At 38.0% G+C, this 18700-nt stretch overlaps 1 protein-coding gene across 1 annotated transcript in view; it reads right to left on the bottom strand.

Moving 5' to 3' along the window:
* The window catches only part of LOC126194671 (zinc finger protein 501-like), a 130208-nt gene that overhangs the window by 97271 nt on the left and 14237 nt on the right, over window positions 1-18700 (bottom strand). The gene's annotated exons all lie outside the window — the stretch shown is intronic.

Here is an 18700-nt window from a genome sequence, read left to right on the forward strand (position 1 = left end):
ACAGTACAACAAATCTGTTCCATTTTGTCTTTCTTCAGGTGTTTTGTTTTCTGAAAGATAAAAATTACATAAATTGCATTTTATTAAAATGAATAGCATTTTAGTTTTATAGCGTATACCAGTTTTGACAAATTTAATGTTCATTTTCACTCTTAACACACTAAAACATAATCTTGATTTTACCTCTACAGCTGCCAGTGTTATGCAAATTGAGTGGACTTGGAACATTTTCTTCCTCATTTGTTTGTTTCAACACAGTGACTTCTACACTTTCAGTCACATGTGAGTTTATCTGCACAAGAAAGTCACTGTTAATATGCTGATTTATGTTTACAACCATCTCCATTTTCCCAGTGCAGCAAACAGGACAAATATATTCTGAAACATCAGACAAAGACTGTTCTTTGTATCTAAACGAAGGATAAGATTTAAATTCTCTGTAAAAGGACAACAGCAGGATCTCAGTATGACGACAGCAAAATAAATGAAAAAAATAACTACAATATCAATGGGGCTGCAATAGGGTCCACAGTACTGACGTATTCAGCAAGATAGAAATTCTGACTCTTTCATGTGAATACATCTTCCAGGGTATAATCTACTTAAGAAAAAATATTCATCTGTGTGCTACAAAAAGTTCAGTACATGACCATGAAACTAGATCCAGTCGATACCTATACATAAACAGAAAAAACAAGTCAAAAATAAAGAATAGTATACTACGTAATAGCCTAAAATTGTACAACAGGCTGCCACAGGAAATTAATGGTGTAAATGAACTTCACATCTTTAATCAAAGGCTAAAAACATATTTAAGTAAAAGGTGTTAACTGTAAATGAAAATTTAAAATAACTGTAGATATCCACTAAACATCATAATTAAACCATACATTAAGAAACAATGTATGACATAATTACATATATTGTAAGACTAACTATTAGAAATGTAGAAACTAAGAATTTATGTATTATTTATTTAAAAATAAATATTGTATCAACAATTGATGACATCCATACAGTTTGTATTGTTTTATGAATGAACAATTATAGTAATCAATCAGGTACATTTGGAATTAGCCAACTCATACAAATACCTTGGTGTAACAATTCAGAAGGTTATGAAATAAAATTATCACATAGACTAAATCATTGGTCAAGTGTGTTGGGACCGATACTAAATAACAGCTGGAGAAATAAGTAGATTGGACAGCTTATCTAAAAAAAAAAAAAAAAAAAAATTACACACAGTCATGGCAGTATCTGCCCAATTTTTGGAGTTTTCAACATTTGCTGTAGGCCTATCCTACAATAAAGGAAATGTGTAGCTGTGAACTAAATGAATGGAAAATTCTCTGAAGGCAAATCAAAATGTAGAATGTAGGTTAGAAATTTACAGGGTGGTCATTAAAATATAAAAATTATAGTCAGGCTGTGACAAGTATTTTAAATAAAACTGAAGACCCACTGCTTATTCTCCACAAAACAGTGAAATTGAATGACATACATGCTGATGTGATCTGTCACTTGAAAATGCATAAAGAGAAAGCATACACCTAGAATTCTACCAACATGGGTCTTATTAATATGATTTTAAAACAACGAAAACAAGCTAGGAAATGTATGTATCCACTAGGTAACAGATCCTTGCTTTTAGTGAACACAGCACTGAAAAATGCTTTTAAAACTGTGTGTAACCTTTCATGATTATCATAGACCACACGCTGTGAACAGGGAATACTGCAAATGACTAAGTATAGTTAGAAACTCCTAATAAAATTCTAGAACGATAACAGCAAGTTTGTAGTATGTAGAAACAATGGAGAACAATCTCGATAAGCTTAAATGACCCTACTGTGACTATTATTGAGATTTTGTTACCAGGCTTGCAACCTACACTAAAGTAACAAGCTATATTTATTAGCCTGACTGTTATTACAGATGTTGGGGCTCAGGGTGGCAAATTCTTAGCGGCAGCAAATTTTTGAGGGGGCTGGGGGTGGAACAACGATGGTTGCAGGAGTTCTTATAATTGAGAAAGAAATCATAGGTAGACAGAAAGAGAGATGCGCATCATGCAATGGGCAACACTGCCTCTGAGTCATTTTTGTTTGGCTAGGCATGGACGCATCAGATGGTCAACTTGAGAAGATGTCTGAAAAAGCATGAATGCTAATTGGGAAGCTGTCGATAAAGCTCTTAAGTGCATTTCTAAAGAGAAAATTGAGAGAGCTGTGATTAAATCAGAAGCAACAGGCATACCTCAAAAGCTTACCTCTATAGATACCACATTCATGGCTGCATTGTGGGGTAGTATTTTGGAAGGTTTCAATGCAATAGAAAATGATCTGACTGATAAACTTGACTTCAAGAAAGTGATAAATGAGTTTGTCAGCAGTTCGGTGGCTTTCTTCTAGCCTTGTTATCAACATTCTTTGTTGATACACTAATCAGTTTTTTTATTTCTACCAAATTGTCCTTTTTGTGTATGTGTGTGTAGTTAATAGTAGTACATGTGTGGTGTCTACCATCCTAAATTTTGGACATGCTGCAACCTATCTTTCTACTCTGAACTCAATATTTTCCTTCTTTGGAGATTTCTTCCTTAAATAATACAACCCATTTTAAATAACTTCTTTACAATTTTGCTGCTAAATGTTTTTCACAGTTGCCTAAGCTTGTTGTTGCAGGGGTGGAGAAAGTTATTCTACATCTACATCTATACTCTGCAAACCACCATGAGGTGCATAACGAAGGGTAGGTCCCATTGTACCAGTTATTAGGGTTTCTTCCTGTTCCATTCGTCTATGGAGTGTGGGAGAATGATTGTTTGAATGCCTCTATGTGTGCAGTAATTATTCTAATCTTATCCTCATGATCCTTATGTGAGCAATATGTGTGTGGTTGTAGTATATTCCTAGAGTAACCATTTAAAGACAGTTCTTGAAACTTCTTTAATATACTTTCTCAGGATAGTTTACACCTATCTTCGAGAGTCTTGCAGGTCAGTTCCTTCAGTATCTCTGCGACACTCTCCCATAGATTAAACAACCTGTCTGGTATGGGTTCCACACACTTGAGCAATATCCTAGAACCAGTTGCACAAGTGATTTGTAAGCAATCTCCTTTGTAAACTGATTGCATTTCTCCAGTATTCTACCAATAAACTGAAGTCTATCACCTGCTTTACCCATGACTGAACTCATGTGATCATTCCATTTCATATTCCCACAAAGGGTTATACCCAGTTATTTGTATGAGTTGGCCTATTCCAACAGTGACTCACTGATATTATATCCACAGGATACTGCATTTTTTCATTGTGTGAAGTACAAAATTTTACATTTCTGAACATTTAGAGGAAGTTGCCAATCTCTGCACCACATCGAAATCTTATCAAGCTCTGACTGAATATTTATGCATGACAATGTAAATTAATCAATATTGATAATATAATGTAAATGGATAGATAAAAAAATTTACTCTCCAAGCAGTGGCAGGGGAACACACACACATACTGGGCGCTAATGACTGTTGAAGTTGTGCGCCCTAAAAACCAGAAAAAAAAAAAACAAAAAAAAAAAACACATACACACACAAAAGAGTTTAACTTTTACAAACTTTTGGAGCCAGCAGCTCCTTTTTCTGGCAGAAGAGTTGAATGGGAAGGAAGAGGGGCAAGGGAAAGGATTTGGGAGATTTAGGGAACGGGGAACAGTTCAGATAAGTCACCCATAACTCTGGGTCAGGAGAAACTTACCAGACAGGATGAGAATGAAAGACTGATTGTTGGGGACTGTTGGGGATGAGATTTGAAAACCTGAGAGCTTAAAGGAGGAAGACAAGTTATACACAAGACAGAGATTACTACTGAAACATTGTGCACAAGTTAATAGGAGTGAAAAGCTAAGTGCATTGTATGTAACAGAGGTGGGAGGGGGGACAGCGAAAAATAGACAAGTCAGACACAAAAGATGAAGAAAACTAAAATATAATGAAGAAAGTAGTAGTTATTGAGAAGAAATGCTGAGACAGAAGCAATTAATGTAAATTAAGGCCAGGTGGGTGGAGAGAACCAAGGACATGTTGTAGTGCTAGTTCCCAACTGCTGAGTTCTGAGAAACTGGTGTCTGAGGGAGGAATCCAGACGGCGCATTTGGTGAAAAAGGCACCAAGGTTACAATTGTCCTGTTGTAGAGCATGCTCTGCAACAGGATATTGCATATTGCCACAATACACCCTCTGCCTATGCCCATTCATCCTAAATGATAATTCAGTGGTAGTCATGTTGATGTGAAAGGCCAAACAGTGTTCATATAACAGCTGATATACGATGTGTCATTTCACAGGTGGCTCTCCCTTTGATAGTATATGTTTTGCCAGCTACAGGGCTGGAATAGATAATGGTAGGAGGGTGCATAGGTCAAGTCTTGCAGTGGGGACAGTCACAGGAGTAGGAGCCATAGGGCAGGGAGATGGGTGCAGAAGGAGCATAGGGTCTGACAAGGATATTGTGGAGATTGGGAGAGTGACAAAAAGCTATTCTAGGCATGGTGGGCAAAATCTCAAACAGAATGGATTTCATTTCAGAGCATGATTTTAGGAAGTCATGGCCTTGTTGAAGTACCTGTGTGCTTTGAAGTTGTGTTTTGGAGGGACCAACAGTACCAGGTTTGGATGTGATGGCCAAGGAAATCTGCTTTTGAACTAGGCTGTTGGGATATTATGTCCAGTGAAGGCTGAAGTGAGGGTGGTGGTGTACTGCTGTAAAGAGTACGCATCCGAACAAAGACATTTGCCTTGAGTGCCAAGGCTGTACGGGAGGGAACATTTGACACGGAAAGGATGGCAATTGTCAAAATGTAAGTACTGTTGTTTGTTAGTAGGTTTGATGTGGATGGAAGTGTGTAGCTGGCCTTCAGTGAGGATGAGATAAACATCAAGGAAAGTGGCATGAGCTTTGGAATAAGACCATGTGAAATTTAATTGGGATAAGGTATTTAGAGATTCCAGGAATTTTAACAGGTCAATCTCACTATGAGTCCATGCAGCAAGGATGTCTTCAATGTATCTAAGCCAAACCAGGGGCTGAAGCGACCGATGAGAAGGTTGGCATAGGAAGGAGCCATCCTGGTTCCCATGGCCGTACCCCTGACCTGCTCCTCAAAGGTGAAGTAGTTGTTGGTAAGTATGAAGTTGATTAAGATGAGTAGGAATGATGCCATAGGTTTGGAATCAGATGGGCACTGCCTGAGGAAATCTTCTCCAGCAGACAGACCATGTATGTGGGGGATGTTGGTATAGAGAGAGGTTGCATTAATGGTGACAAGCAAGATGTGTGGTGGGAGTGGGACAGGCACGGATTTCAGATGATGTAGGAAATGGTTAGTATCTTTGATATAAGAGGGAAGTCTTTGTACTGTGGGTTGCAGTGTTGATTAACTAAGGCAGATATATGTTTGGTGGGTGTTTTGAATCCAGTAACTGTAGGATGGCCAGAATGATTGGGTTTATGGATCTTAGGAAGAAGGTAAAAGGAGGGGTGGGGGGTGCATGCTTTGGTTGGTGTAAGAAGTTCTATGGACTAAAGTTTAAGTCCTTGTGAGGTGCCCGAGGTTTTTAGGAGGGACTGCAGGTCAGTTTGAATCACAGGGGCTGGATCTTGATGGCAGATGCTGCATGTAGAGGTGTCAGACAGCTGGTGTAGAACTTCACTAACATACTCCTGTTGTTCAAGTATCACAGTGGTAGATCCTTTGTCTGCTGGGAGGATAATGATGGAGTCATCAGCTTTCAGGGAATGTAGAGCCTGGAATCTGCAGAGGGCAGGTTAGGGTCATGTTGTAGGGACCTGAGGAAAAGGTTGTGAACCAATGCTGGGGGTGAGGAATTCTTGGAAAGCTTGTGAAGGGATGATTCTGAGGTAGTGGTGGTGCGTGAAGTTGGGATCGTGGTTGGAACTGTTCAAGGCAGGGGCCAAAGTCAGGTTTGCTGTTGGAAAGGTTTTGGGATTGGGTTGCAAAGTGATATTTCCAGTTGACATTAGGTCCTTCACCAAAGCAGCAATGTTAACCCCTTACCGCATAATGTGCATATCTGAGAATATATTTCCAAACTGCATGTTGGGACAGATATGGCACACAGTCAAGAGCAGCTGTGCAAGTAGTGTATGCCATCTGTTGGGAGAGTAAGGAATTATGTGTTATGAATCTTTGCTTTGTGTTGCTAGCTGTTTACATCCAAGTTTGGTCACACAAACAGTTGCAATCAGGTACAGTAAACGATTGATTTCAGTGTTTATATTATTTGCAGAGGAAAAAGGACATCTGTGGATAATTATAAAGAGGTAAGTTTATATATTTGTTCATTAGAATACATATAATATTGAAAAATAGGTCTGTGACGGATATGGCACAACATGCAGTCTGGTCCAATTGAGTACGTGTTTGCATTTTACCTAAGGAGGCAGCAATGAAGATGAATGGTCGAGGCAGCATGGAGGAAAAGATAGCAACAGTAGACGGTGTGCAACTGTCAGTAGTCTCCTGGTTTGATAATAAGTAGTCAACACTTTGTCAACTTACGTTGGATGCAAACCAGAAGGCGAGATCAAGAGGCTTTTCAGGGAGGAAAAAGAATATAAAATGGTACCTTGTCCACACTCTGTGATGATCTACAATGACGACATGGGGGGTGTCGATCTATTAGATTCTATGCTGGGATATTATAGAATTCAAATCAGATCAAAGAAATGGTACTTGAAGATATTCTTTCATCTAGTTGACTTGGCTTGTGTTAACAGCTGGCTGTTATGGAGAAGAAGAAATACGGACTACATTCCCATTGTTGATTTCAAGGTCGCAGTTGCAGAGGCCCTCTGTAAAATTGGGAAATCCTTATCCAAGAAACGTGGTAGGCGAAGCAATGAAATACAAAAACAGCTTGACTGCAAGAAGAAGAGAGGCCCTACAGCAGAGCTTCCACAGTGTCAGGTGCGACTGGATGGGATACATCACATGCCTATCTGGCTGGAAAACCGTGGTCGTTGCAAGTATCCAGAATGCAAGGGAAAATCCTATATAGCGTGTATGAAGTGCAGTACAACATTGTGCTTGAATAAGAAGAGAAATTGCTTCATCAAGTTTCATAATGAATAGAGAAAAATGGAAACAGAATGTGTGTTATTTTCTTAAAATATGTGTATTGTAATGAATAGAAAGTGTAATTGTTGTACATAAATACAGTTCTGCTAGTCCATGTACGTATCTTACAGTGTATTTTCCACATTGTGCATCATCAATCCCAAAACTGGTATCACATGGTATTAGTCATTACTGCATGCTGTCCCATATATGGCACAAACGCTTAATTCTAAATTAACTGCCCCTACATAAGATTTAGAATTTTTTAAGCATTTTTTATGAAATCAGAACATCGAACATAACATGTAACATTTTTTTTCAGAAAAATAAAAAAAAATCATGCAGTAAGGGGTTAAATGCAGGCTTAGGGCTGAAAGTTAGGCCCTTGGATAATACAGATAATTAAGGGAGGGAGAGCACTTTGGACAATAGGTTGAGAACACTGTGCTGTTGTGACTGGATCTTGTGATTATGAGTTATTACTGGTGTGGGACGCAGTGGTGAAGGCTGTGGGATGTTAAGGAGATTGGCCAAGATCTTCCTTACCCTTCAACTTTTCTGCCCCTGGCTCCAAAAGCTTGTAAAAGTTAAACCCTTTTGTGTGTGTGTTCTCCAGCCACTGCATGGTGAATAGATTTTTTATATACATATTTACTGAATATTTATCAGCTTTTTTTCAGGTAGTACTTCATAATAGATAACTGCATAATATGCAAAAAGCCTGCTTTTACTATTAATATTGTCTGCAAGGTCACTAATATACAATATGAACAGCAAGGGTACTAACACACTTCCCTGGAGCAATCCTGAAGTTACTTCTACATCTGACTATGATTCTCTATGCAAGATAACATGCTGTGTCCTCCCTACCAAATAGTCCTCAATCCAGTCACAAGTTTCCCTTCATTCTCCATATAATCGTACTTTTGACAATAAGCATAGGTGCAGTACTGAGTCAAATGCTTTTCAGAACTCAAGAAATACAGCACCTACATGGCTGCTTTGTTCCAAAGCTTTGGGTATGTCATGTGAGAAAAGTGCGTGAAAGGTTTCACATGTTTGATGTTTTCGAAATCCATGTTGGTTGGCATTGAAAAGGCCATTCTGTTCAAGATACATTATTACGTTTGAACTCAGAATATGTTATAAGATTCTACATCAAATCGATGTCAAGGATATTGGACAGTAGTTTTGTGGATCACCTCTACTGCCCTTCTTGTAGAAGTGTGTAACCTGTGTCCTTTTTTTTCCCCCAAGGAATGTACACTAGATTATATTTAGAAGAAGAGCTAACTCAGCCAAAATTTGGTACAGAGTCTGATCGGGTTTCCATCGGGGCCTAGAGCTTTGTTCAATTTTAACGATTTCAACTGTTTTTTCGACACCACTGACACTAACACTTATTTCATTCATCTTTTCAGTGAAACAAGGATTGAATTGGGGCAGTTCTCCTGGGTTCCTTTGTAAAGGAACATTTGAAAATGCAGTTAAACTTTCAGCTTTTGCTACACTACCTTCAATTTCAGTTCTTATCTCCCTCACTAGGGACTGTACACTAACTTTGGTGCCACTAACAGTCTTTACATAGAATTTCTTTGGGGTCTGTGAAAGATTGCTTGACAATATTCTGCTACAGCAGTCAATGAAGGCAACATGCATTGCTCTCTTGACAGCCAAATGCATTTCATTCAACATCTCTCTATCTACACCTCTACACTTTGTTTTACCCTTGTATCCAGGCACAAACACGATAGGCCGCGAAACGTGTGAACTAAACAAACATTCACAAGAAAAGTGCATAAACACAATTTCTGAGTGCAATGAAACACAAGACTGTTACACAACTGTACAGACTGATGTAAACACAGTAGGCCTAGCGGAAGAAACGTGTGAAGTGAACAAATTCAAAATTGATAAATGCATTATCGGAAGAACGAAGACGAAAAAGTGTTATAAACGTACAAAAGTAACAGTTTACTCTGATAACCATGGACGAAATCTTGCAGAAATATTGCGTGCTGAACACAATGTGATAGCGTGTGGATATGTTAAACCAGGGGCTCCTATACAGGAAGTAGCTAAAAACATTGAGCAAGACAGATTACAAAACAAAAATCGGCACATTGTACTGATTGCGGGCGCAAACGATGTGTATAGGAATGAACTGGCAACTGCAGTCCGCAACCTAAAGAAAACTCTTCATGCTACCGAAAAGGACACAGTGATAGTAACAGGAATACCTCATAGGCATGATCTCATACCTAATTCTTGCGTAAATTTAGAAATTAAAAAAGCAAACAGGCAATTCCAGAAAATCTGTAAAGCCTACTCAAATGCCTATTTTCTCAGTGTGAATTTTCTTCAGAGATGCAGCTACACAAATCATGGAATGCACCTAAACAGAAGAGGCAAAAGACTGCTCAGTGAAAAAATCAGTGAAACTTTAGACAAACTCAACATGCAAGACGACTTTTTAACTGAAACTGTTATGCCACTGGACTTTCATGCAGAAAGCAATGGTGACCAAAACACACATTCAAAGGAGGTTACAGCAGAATTAGCCGCCATCCCAGGCTATCCCAATAGCAAAAACGATGAAAACTCAACACTAGTAGAAGAAAGAGTAACATCAACAAAAATAGAGGCAGAAACACCAGCACAACTGCCACCAGTGTCACTAAAAGCAGCAGTACCAGAAACAGCAGACACAGCACCATCAGCAGCAGCACAATCAACAGAAGCAGTACAGTCAACAGGAGCAGCAGCAGTTCCAACATCAGCAGTGGCAGAAAAGTACACAACCTCACATGGAGCAACAAGCAGACGGAAGAGAGTGCCTCCCTCCCATCTGCAAGATTTTTTAGTCACAAGCATGATGAAAAAGAAACCTCCAAGATAAGTAACATTAAATCTCTAACAGTGCTTCACCAAAACATTCAGAGTATAAAAAGCAAAGTGCAACAGCTAGAAGTTGAGTTACAATCCTTAGACAGTCCAGTTATCTGCATCACAGAGCACTGGTGCAAAGTCAATGAAATTCAATACATAAATTTGCCCTCATATGTACTAGCTTGTTCTTATTGCAGAAACTCAATGAAAGGTGGAGGATCATGTATTTTTGTTAAGAGTGGTATTTCATTTAAAGTCAGGAATGATATTATCCTACTAAGTGTAGACAAGCATTTTGAAGTGTCAGCAGTAGAGATACCAGCTGTAGATATGCCCAAAAAACTAATTGTACTATGTGTATACCATTCTCCCAGTGGTGATTTAGAAACATTCTTTTCAAAACTTATGCAAAGCCTAGAACAAGTGTCATCCCTGAAAAGTAATATACTCTTGTGTGGTGACTTAAACATTAACACAGCTAAGGCAGATGAAACCAGTAACACTTTTCTGAATATTCTGAATAGTTTTGGCATGTCCTCTTTAGTTAATTGTGCAACAAGAATAACCAAACACTCAACATCTACCATTGACCATGTAGCTACAGATATAGGTGGGGAAAACTGTGTCATAACTGTCAAAAATCTTGGACTATCAGATCATTTATGCCAAATCATAAAAGTAAAAGCTTCTGTAGAAAAACCAGTAAACCTCCACATGTTTAAAAGAGTCTACTCAGACGCAGCAATACAAAAATTTTGCTTACAATTAAGACATGAAAGATGGGAAGAAGTATATTCAGAAAATAATGTGAATCAGAAATTCTCCAAATTCATGTCGGAGTTTAAGATAATATTCGAAGAAGCCTTCCCCAAAGCACTAAGTTCTACTGGAACATCCACCAAAAATAAGTGGATTACCACAGGAATTAGAAAATCTGCCCAAACTTTTAAATACCTAAACTCTATAAAAAACAACAACAGTGATCCAGATTTTCTTCATTACTACAGAAACTACAAAAAAATCTATAGGAAGGTGCTCAATGTTGCAAAAAAAAGGCCAATGATAGACTAATAAATCTAGCTAAAAATAAAAGTAAAGCTACATGGACTATAGTGAAACAAGAGACAGGAACAGCAACACATAGGCAAATAAACACCCAAATCAGGAACAAAGAAAACCTAACAAGTACCCCAAAAGAACTAGCAAACTTTGTTAATTCTTACTTTAGTAGTATAGCTACAAAGTTACAGGAAAATTTTTCAAAATCTCATAATCCACGAACACGGGAATATACATCAAATTCAATGGTATTGCTACCCACTACTGAGGAAGAAGTATGTAATGTGGTAAGGAAGTTAAAGAGCAAAAATTCAGCAGGTTTAGATGAAATTCCAATGTCTGTGCTGAAAAAATGCATAAATAGTATCAAAGCCCCCCTAACCAATATCATAAATGAATCTTTCAAAGCTGGTTGTTTCCCTGATTATCTGAAACATGCAAAAATTTTACCTTTACACAAAAAAGATGATGTAGAAAACATTGAGAACTACAGGCCAATTGCCCTACTGTCATCATTTTCCAAAATAATAGAGTCCATAATGAAGAACAGACTTATGAGCTATCTAAACAAATACAACCTTCTTTCAAATGACCAATTTGGTTTCAGACCAGGCAGAGATACAGAAATGGCAATAGCACATTTCACTAAAGTGGTTCTAGAAGCACTGGATGAAGGCAACTATGTATCTGGCATATTCCTTGACCTGTCAAAGGCCTTTGATACAGTTGACCACCAGAATCTATTACTTAAGTTAGAAGCACTAGGAGTAAGAGGGGTAATCAACAAATGGTTCCATTCATACCTAAAAAATAGAGTACAGTGGGTAGAGATCTCGCATGTCTCCAGTAGATCAAAGTTCATAGAAAAACACCTGTCAGATCCACAACATATTAATATTGGGGTCCCTCAGGGAAGTGTGCTGGGTCCGGTGTTGTTCTTGATTTATATAAATGACTTTCCACAATATATCCGACATGGAGAGAAGATATTGTTTGCCGATGACAGCAATATTATAATCACCAGTGAGACATCAGCACAAATGTTGGAAAATTGTAATGAATCACTGAAAGATGTCTACAAATGGTCTACAGAGAATAAAGTGACCTTAAATATTAAGAAAACAAATAGCATACGCTTTAGAATAAACAGAAAAAACAGTCCCCTAAAGTTAAAGCTACATAACACCTCTGTAGACGAAGTGCCCACCACAAAATTCCTAGGGTTGCATATTGACAGCCAGCTTAGGTGGAGTGAACATGTCAAAAAACTCACAAAAAAGATATCTACAACGTGTTACGCACTTAGAGTTCTCTCCTCAGTATGCAGCGATGAATGTCTAAGAACTGTATATTTTAGCTATGTACATTCAGTCATAAGCTATGGGATAATTTTCTGGGGAAATAATGTACTCAACTTACAAACAGTTTTTAAAGTGCAGAAGAGAGCAGTGAGAATTATAACTAAAAGCAGTAAGTGGGCTCACTGCAGAGAACTATTCAAAATACTTGGTATTCTAACTGTTCCCTGTTTATTTATGTTCCACACTATAGTATATATAAAGAAAAATATAGTGAATTATAGTACAAACAGCATTTTACACAGCTATAGCACAAGAACAAGCCACTGCCTTCATCTAGATAGGAGAAACAAGCATAAGACCCAAAAAAGTTTCTTGTATCAGGGTGTAAAATTGTATAACAAGCTGCCACAGGAAATCAAAGAAATTAACAGCATGTACTGTTTCAGAAAAACTCTTAAACTGTATTTTCAGGAACACTGTTTTTACACAGTAAGTGAATATCTAAATGTTTGAATGTAATTTAAGTGACATAATGACATTGTATTGTATATTCTGTAAATGTATAACAAGCTGCACAGGACATCAAAGAAATTAACAACATGTACTGTTACAGAAAACCCTTAAACTATATTTTCAGGAACACTGTTTCTAAACAATAAGTGAATATTTAATTGTTTGAATGTAATTTAAGTGATAAATGTCATTGTATTCGTATACTCTGTAAATGCATATAAAAGTGTCAATGTATCTGCAAAAATCACTGTATCCAAACTGACAACATCCATACATTGCGAAATGTCTACGGATGGCTAATCAAATAAATAAATAAATAAATAATGCAGTAATCTGTTTGTCTTTAGAAGCTTCTTTACAATGACTGTATACCATGGAGGTTCGCTCCCACTATGAAATGTTCTACTGAGTACATATCTATCCAGTGATGGTCAACTATTCTTTTAAACTTGAGCCAGAGTTCCTCTATGGCTCCTGCCCTGTGCTGAACGTTTCTAGCTCCTCATTGTGGTATGACACTACTGATTTTTTGTCTAATTTACTGAACATACATATCTTTCTCCTTGTTTTAGTTGTCCTTTGTACTTTGGTCATCATTGTTCCCATAATGACTTCATGGTCACTGACACCAGTTTTGATGTGGACCTCCTCAATAAAGTCAGGTCTATTTGTCGCCATTAGATCCAATATATTTCCATCATGAGTGGGGCTCCTAACTATCTGCTCTAGGTAGTTTTCAGAGAAGGCATTTAGTAAAGTTTCACATGAGGTCTCATTATTCCCACCACTAACAAAACTGTAATTTTCCCAGTTAATTGTTGGATATTAAAGTCTCCACTGATGATTACAGTATGATAGGGGAACTTACATACAAGTGAACTGGGATTTTATCTAATGTTTTTGGTTACATCAGGAGATGAGTCTGGTGGGCGATAGAAGGACCCAATAATCATTTTATGCCTACCCCTGATGCTGAGTCTTGCCTAAACAATGTCACGTGCAGCTTGAATTTTTAACTTGGTGGCTTTGAGTTTCTTGTCTACTGCGACAAATACACCACTTCCTTTTTCAATTTGCCTATCCTTTCGATATACTCTTAAATCTTCCCAAAATCTCACTGCTATCAATTTCAGACTTTAACCAGCTTTCTGTACCTAGTATTATGTGAACTTCGCTGCTTTTCATGAGTGCTGCAAACTCTGGCTCTTTCTTGACAAATGCTTCGGCAGTTTACCATTAGGATTTTAATACTCTTACCTTGGGAGGCATTTATTTTGATGCACTGATACTTCAGGGTTCCCTACAACTATTATTATCTGGATTGGATGGAAAGTCACCTATCTTTTTTTTTTTAAAAAAAAAAAAAAAAAAAAACCTTGTGTGCACTCATACATAGTCAGCTATCTGTGTAGCAGCCTCTGATATGTAGTCCACACCTGACCTATTTAGCCTAGCTTGTCACAGAACCTTCGAAGTCTCTGGTTCATTCCTGCCACTTAGAACCAAAGGGCCACGATCAGTTCTGAGGACAATGCTGCAAATTGTCAGCATCGCTGAAACTCCACGTGCAAGGTTGGTTTTCTCAATCTTCTCTGCCAACTGCTGTAATAGTCCACAAATGACCTTAGAGTCCAGAAGACAGTCATCACTTGTTCCAATTTGCAGCACAACCTGCTATTGGTTGCATCCTGTTCCCTCAAAGGCTGCTGGAACAGCCTCTTCAGCATGCCAAATGAGGCCCCCAGGCATACACACTGAATGCACCTGGTGTCCTTTCCTGTCCCTTGCTGCCATTTCCCTAAGGGGTACCATCATTCACCATACGTCTGAACTGCTGACAATCAATAGAGCCCTACCTTTTTGTGAATGCACCTCCTGACACCAGACGAAACATTTTTCCCCAAAACAGGTGAAGTGAGTCCCATTGGCTCAGTTTCAGTTTCAGTGAAAAACAACACTCCAAACTTGTTGATTAGGGGGATTGATACAACACCCTATGTACTCCTTGATCCCCAACCACCATGTACAGGACACCTAGATTTACCATTGACATGTCGCTCACAGTCAAGTGGATGGATAATGACAGATCCTGTACTTTCTGCAGAGAAGATAGGATCCACAGGAGAGGATAGTACTTGAGGTACTTCTGGTATAGGTATCACAGGTACATGACTCTCAGGAGCTCTTCCAACTCACTGATTCGCAGCAGCTGCCAATCGTTTGACTGTAATCAGGATGATTTCCAGCTGCTTACAAATGTCAACCAACACATTCCGTGTTTGAAAACAGCATTCACAGTGGGGCTGCATTTTGTTGTTGCAGTGTATTACAAGGCAATGAACAAATAACTTTATATTAAGCCCACTGATTATCTTTTAATCTTCTGAGCTACAAAATTGCTAATTCCCTTTAAGAACTGAAGCAGATAAAGAAAAACAAGATTTCTATTAAAGCAATACCAAAACCTGTGGCAAAAAATAATAGTTTCCTAAAACATTTTGATGTTAATTATATTTGTTAGCAAACTCAAAAACAGAGTTAATTTATGATAAATGCAGATAAAATATATGACTACTACTCTTTAAGGGAAAACTAGATGTAACACAAAATGTTAGTTAGAAAATTTGCTACAGTAACCAAATAACAAACACCAATCTGCTACAGATTGCTCATAGATTTCGCAAAGAACAATGGCAGTTTCTGAAAAATTCTCAAAAATGCTTTGATATACAATGAAATTCACAGGTGATGTATATTGTGGTGGAACTGTAAACAACAAACACTGATTTGCTTTATTGGGTCCATGGGTGTAACATTGCCTAAATAAGGAACTGCTTATAACTGATCAACATTATATCTAACATAAAACAAAGTAAAGCTTTCCTCAATCTGAAAGTTGATTTACACATATCTGTGCTTGGCTAAGCATGGTCCTTTTGGAGCTGGTATGCTCAAGGTTTTCTTTGATATTTGTCTGACTTACCCAACCATTTCTAGAGAGACCTGCAGTATAACATGGAACCCAATCCAGGATGTATCTTGCCCTTTTTCCACATACAGAATGCATTGCGATAGGCAAATATTGCACTTACTGCCAAAAGTCATAAAAGTGACCAAGTTTTGAGCCCTCAGCCTTACAATTTATAATCTGACATTCACCTACTCAGCCACCAAGCCATTCCATAAATAAGACTGTGTAGCATCAAAGACTATAACATTATGTGGGAAATGAGATAGGCAATCAGTCCCTTGTAGATCAATAGCAGGTGGAACACAGGGACTGTAACAAGATAAGTAAATTACAGAAGCTTTCAAGCTTTCCACGGAGTTTGCACGATCATAGATCACAATAGTGTAATATTATGTAAAAGTTACAGTATGTAGAGCAGAAGACTATTATAAATTAAATTACAAAATCAGTGTTATTAAACTAAGTGAACAGAAAGGCTAAATATGTGTATAATCCACAGAAAATTTGCACTTTAAATAATGAAATGAAAACTGTGTGAAATGTCACATGTGATGGATAAAATCCAGACAAAGGGGATGTTTTCATTTCTTTGGTAATGACAGAAATTGTAGAATGATGGGACCCAAAAGAAACTACAATTTCTTTCCTGTGGGTAGACAGGCGGTAGTGTTGGTTTCCCCTAACTGGATGCTTTTGTTGCATGAGTATGTGAACTAGGTGAACAGATGTTACCTGTGTGTGCCCATGAAAGGAAGGGATTGGGGTTTGATTAATTCATTGAATGATTGATTTATTCATCACATACAGTTTTAACTTGTCACATATAATCATTATTGAAAATACTGTACACACAGTAAAATACTCAGAGGAGAAAAACCATAGTGATTTTTTTCCCTCGTGGTACTAAAGTTCGCTAGCGTTACTAACTTTCAAATCCTAAAATGATTTCATGAAGTACTGAACTATAAAGATCAAAAGATTTGTTCCTCCACCATGATAGCACTCCAATTTGCACTAAGTTTTTGTCCAAAAATAAAATTACAACATTTTTGACTCATTCTACTGATTAGATTTGGGCTTATGTTACTTTCTCCTGTTCCCTAGCTTGAGTAGAGGGCACAACAGGGAAGTGTTGTGATATACAATGGATTAAATAAAAATTCGTGACCAGATGAAATAGAAAACTCAGAAATCCAATTGAAGTGACACTTCTGCGCTACTGACAGTTGTATTACCAAAATTATATTTACTGAATTAATTTTTTTGCATTTTCCCTTCACTGTAGCCAAATTCACTATAACTTATCTGTGGAAAAAGTAGGGTTCATCAGTTAGAATCAACATGCTTGATTTCATTCACATAACTGATAGTAAAATTATCATGTAAGATATCCAGAGGTAAGTGCAGATTTCATGTCACCTACTGTTAGAAAAAAAATCATCATTTTAGAGCTGTTTTTCTCTTTATCTTCTTCTTGGGCTAGCAACATCTCCACATATTTGTTCAACCCTGTTTTTTACAAATTTACATGTGACATTAAATTTATTACAGGATTTTCCTTCATTTCTAATGCAAATTCTGCACTGGACAGATATAATCTTAACTTATTTTAAAAAGAGAATATGGGAACACCCTCTAAGCACATAATTGTTGAATTTTTCTTCTCCAAAGATCTCTTTCAGGACTGCAGATGTGAGTCAGGAATGTAAAGATAATTTTTAAGGTGAAACTGGTGAATTTTACTAAGTTCTCATATGTTAAGACTGGCATTCATTGTCACTTTGTCATAAAGGAATTACATGAGCAGTAAAAACTTCAAACCTTTAAAACACACTCGTAAGAACTTTCTACTGCATATAAAGAAGTTCTGAACTTCATTAAGGGTCCCTATCACATTCTGTCCCCTCCATATTCTTCTTCTTGTTCCCTGGGACCTGTATTGTACCACAGGTTATAATTTGATTGCGAAATGCCTCTCCTTTTTCCTCAAAGTGAGAAGAGAGGAGATATGAAATGCATCTCAATAACACTTTGCAATATCCCAATGTTCTGGACAGAAAGTATTGTACAAGTAACCCCAATATTTCTAACCAACCCCAATGAGTTCTAAGCATGCACTGGATGATGGACATCATATACAACATTACAAAAAGCCAATTATTGACATGTAACTGTGGATATGTGGCGACTATCGACTCTACGAGTGATATTTCTCTGCCATAGCAGGCTCTCTGACCCATGCGGACCTATTGTGCGCCGCTATGTTGCTTTCCATTCTGTTTTGTGCTGCCGACTGTATGAGACGTTGTAAATATTCTTGCATAATAAAGTTGTATTAATGTATGTTTGTGTGTTATTTAATGATCGCCGCCGCTCCGCATTCCAGGAATAACCACATTGTTGACCCCGATCTGTTTTAGTTCAATTCGCGAGTGCTATTAACAGTGTTTTGTATTGTGCTACGAACAATGTTTCAACAACCGTTCAGTCCCTGTGATCCGACTTCTCAGACGCAGTTTTTCAAAGTGGAAAATGAACCCATACCGGAAATCACGCTGCAGTTTCAGTGCCAAAGTGAACTCCGCTGTCAACCGGATTTTAACCTACGTGGCCCTGGTTCCCGCTTGGCCGCCGCAGCACGTTCCGGCGCCTACGGGTGCCTCACAACCGTCGGACTGCATTCTGCTTATCGACGCCCCAGCACTGCCAGCGCCTGCCGTTCCTGCTCATCTGCTGCACCCATACATGACGCCTGCTCTACAGCTGCAGACTACGCAACTCTCCACAGACATCTTACAACCGCTCAGGTATGATGCAGCCGCGCCTCC

This window comes from Schistocerca nitens, chromosome 1 (assembly GCF_023898315.1).
Source record: "Schistocerca nitens isolate TAMUIC-IGC-003100 chromosome 1, iqSchNite1.1, whole genome shotgun sequence".
Classification (NCBI taxonomy): Eukaryota; Metazoa; Arthropoda; class Insecta; order Orthoptera; family Acrididae; genus Schistocerca; species Schistocerca nitens.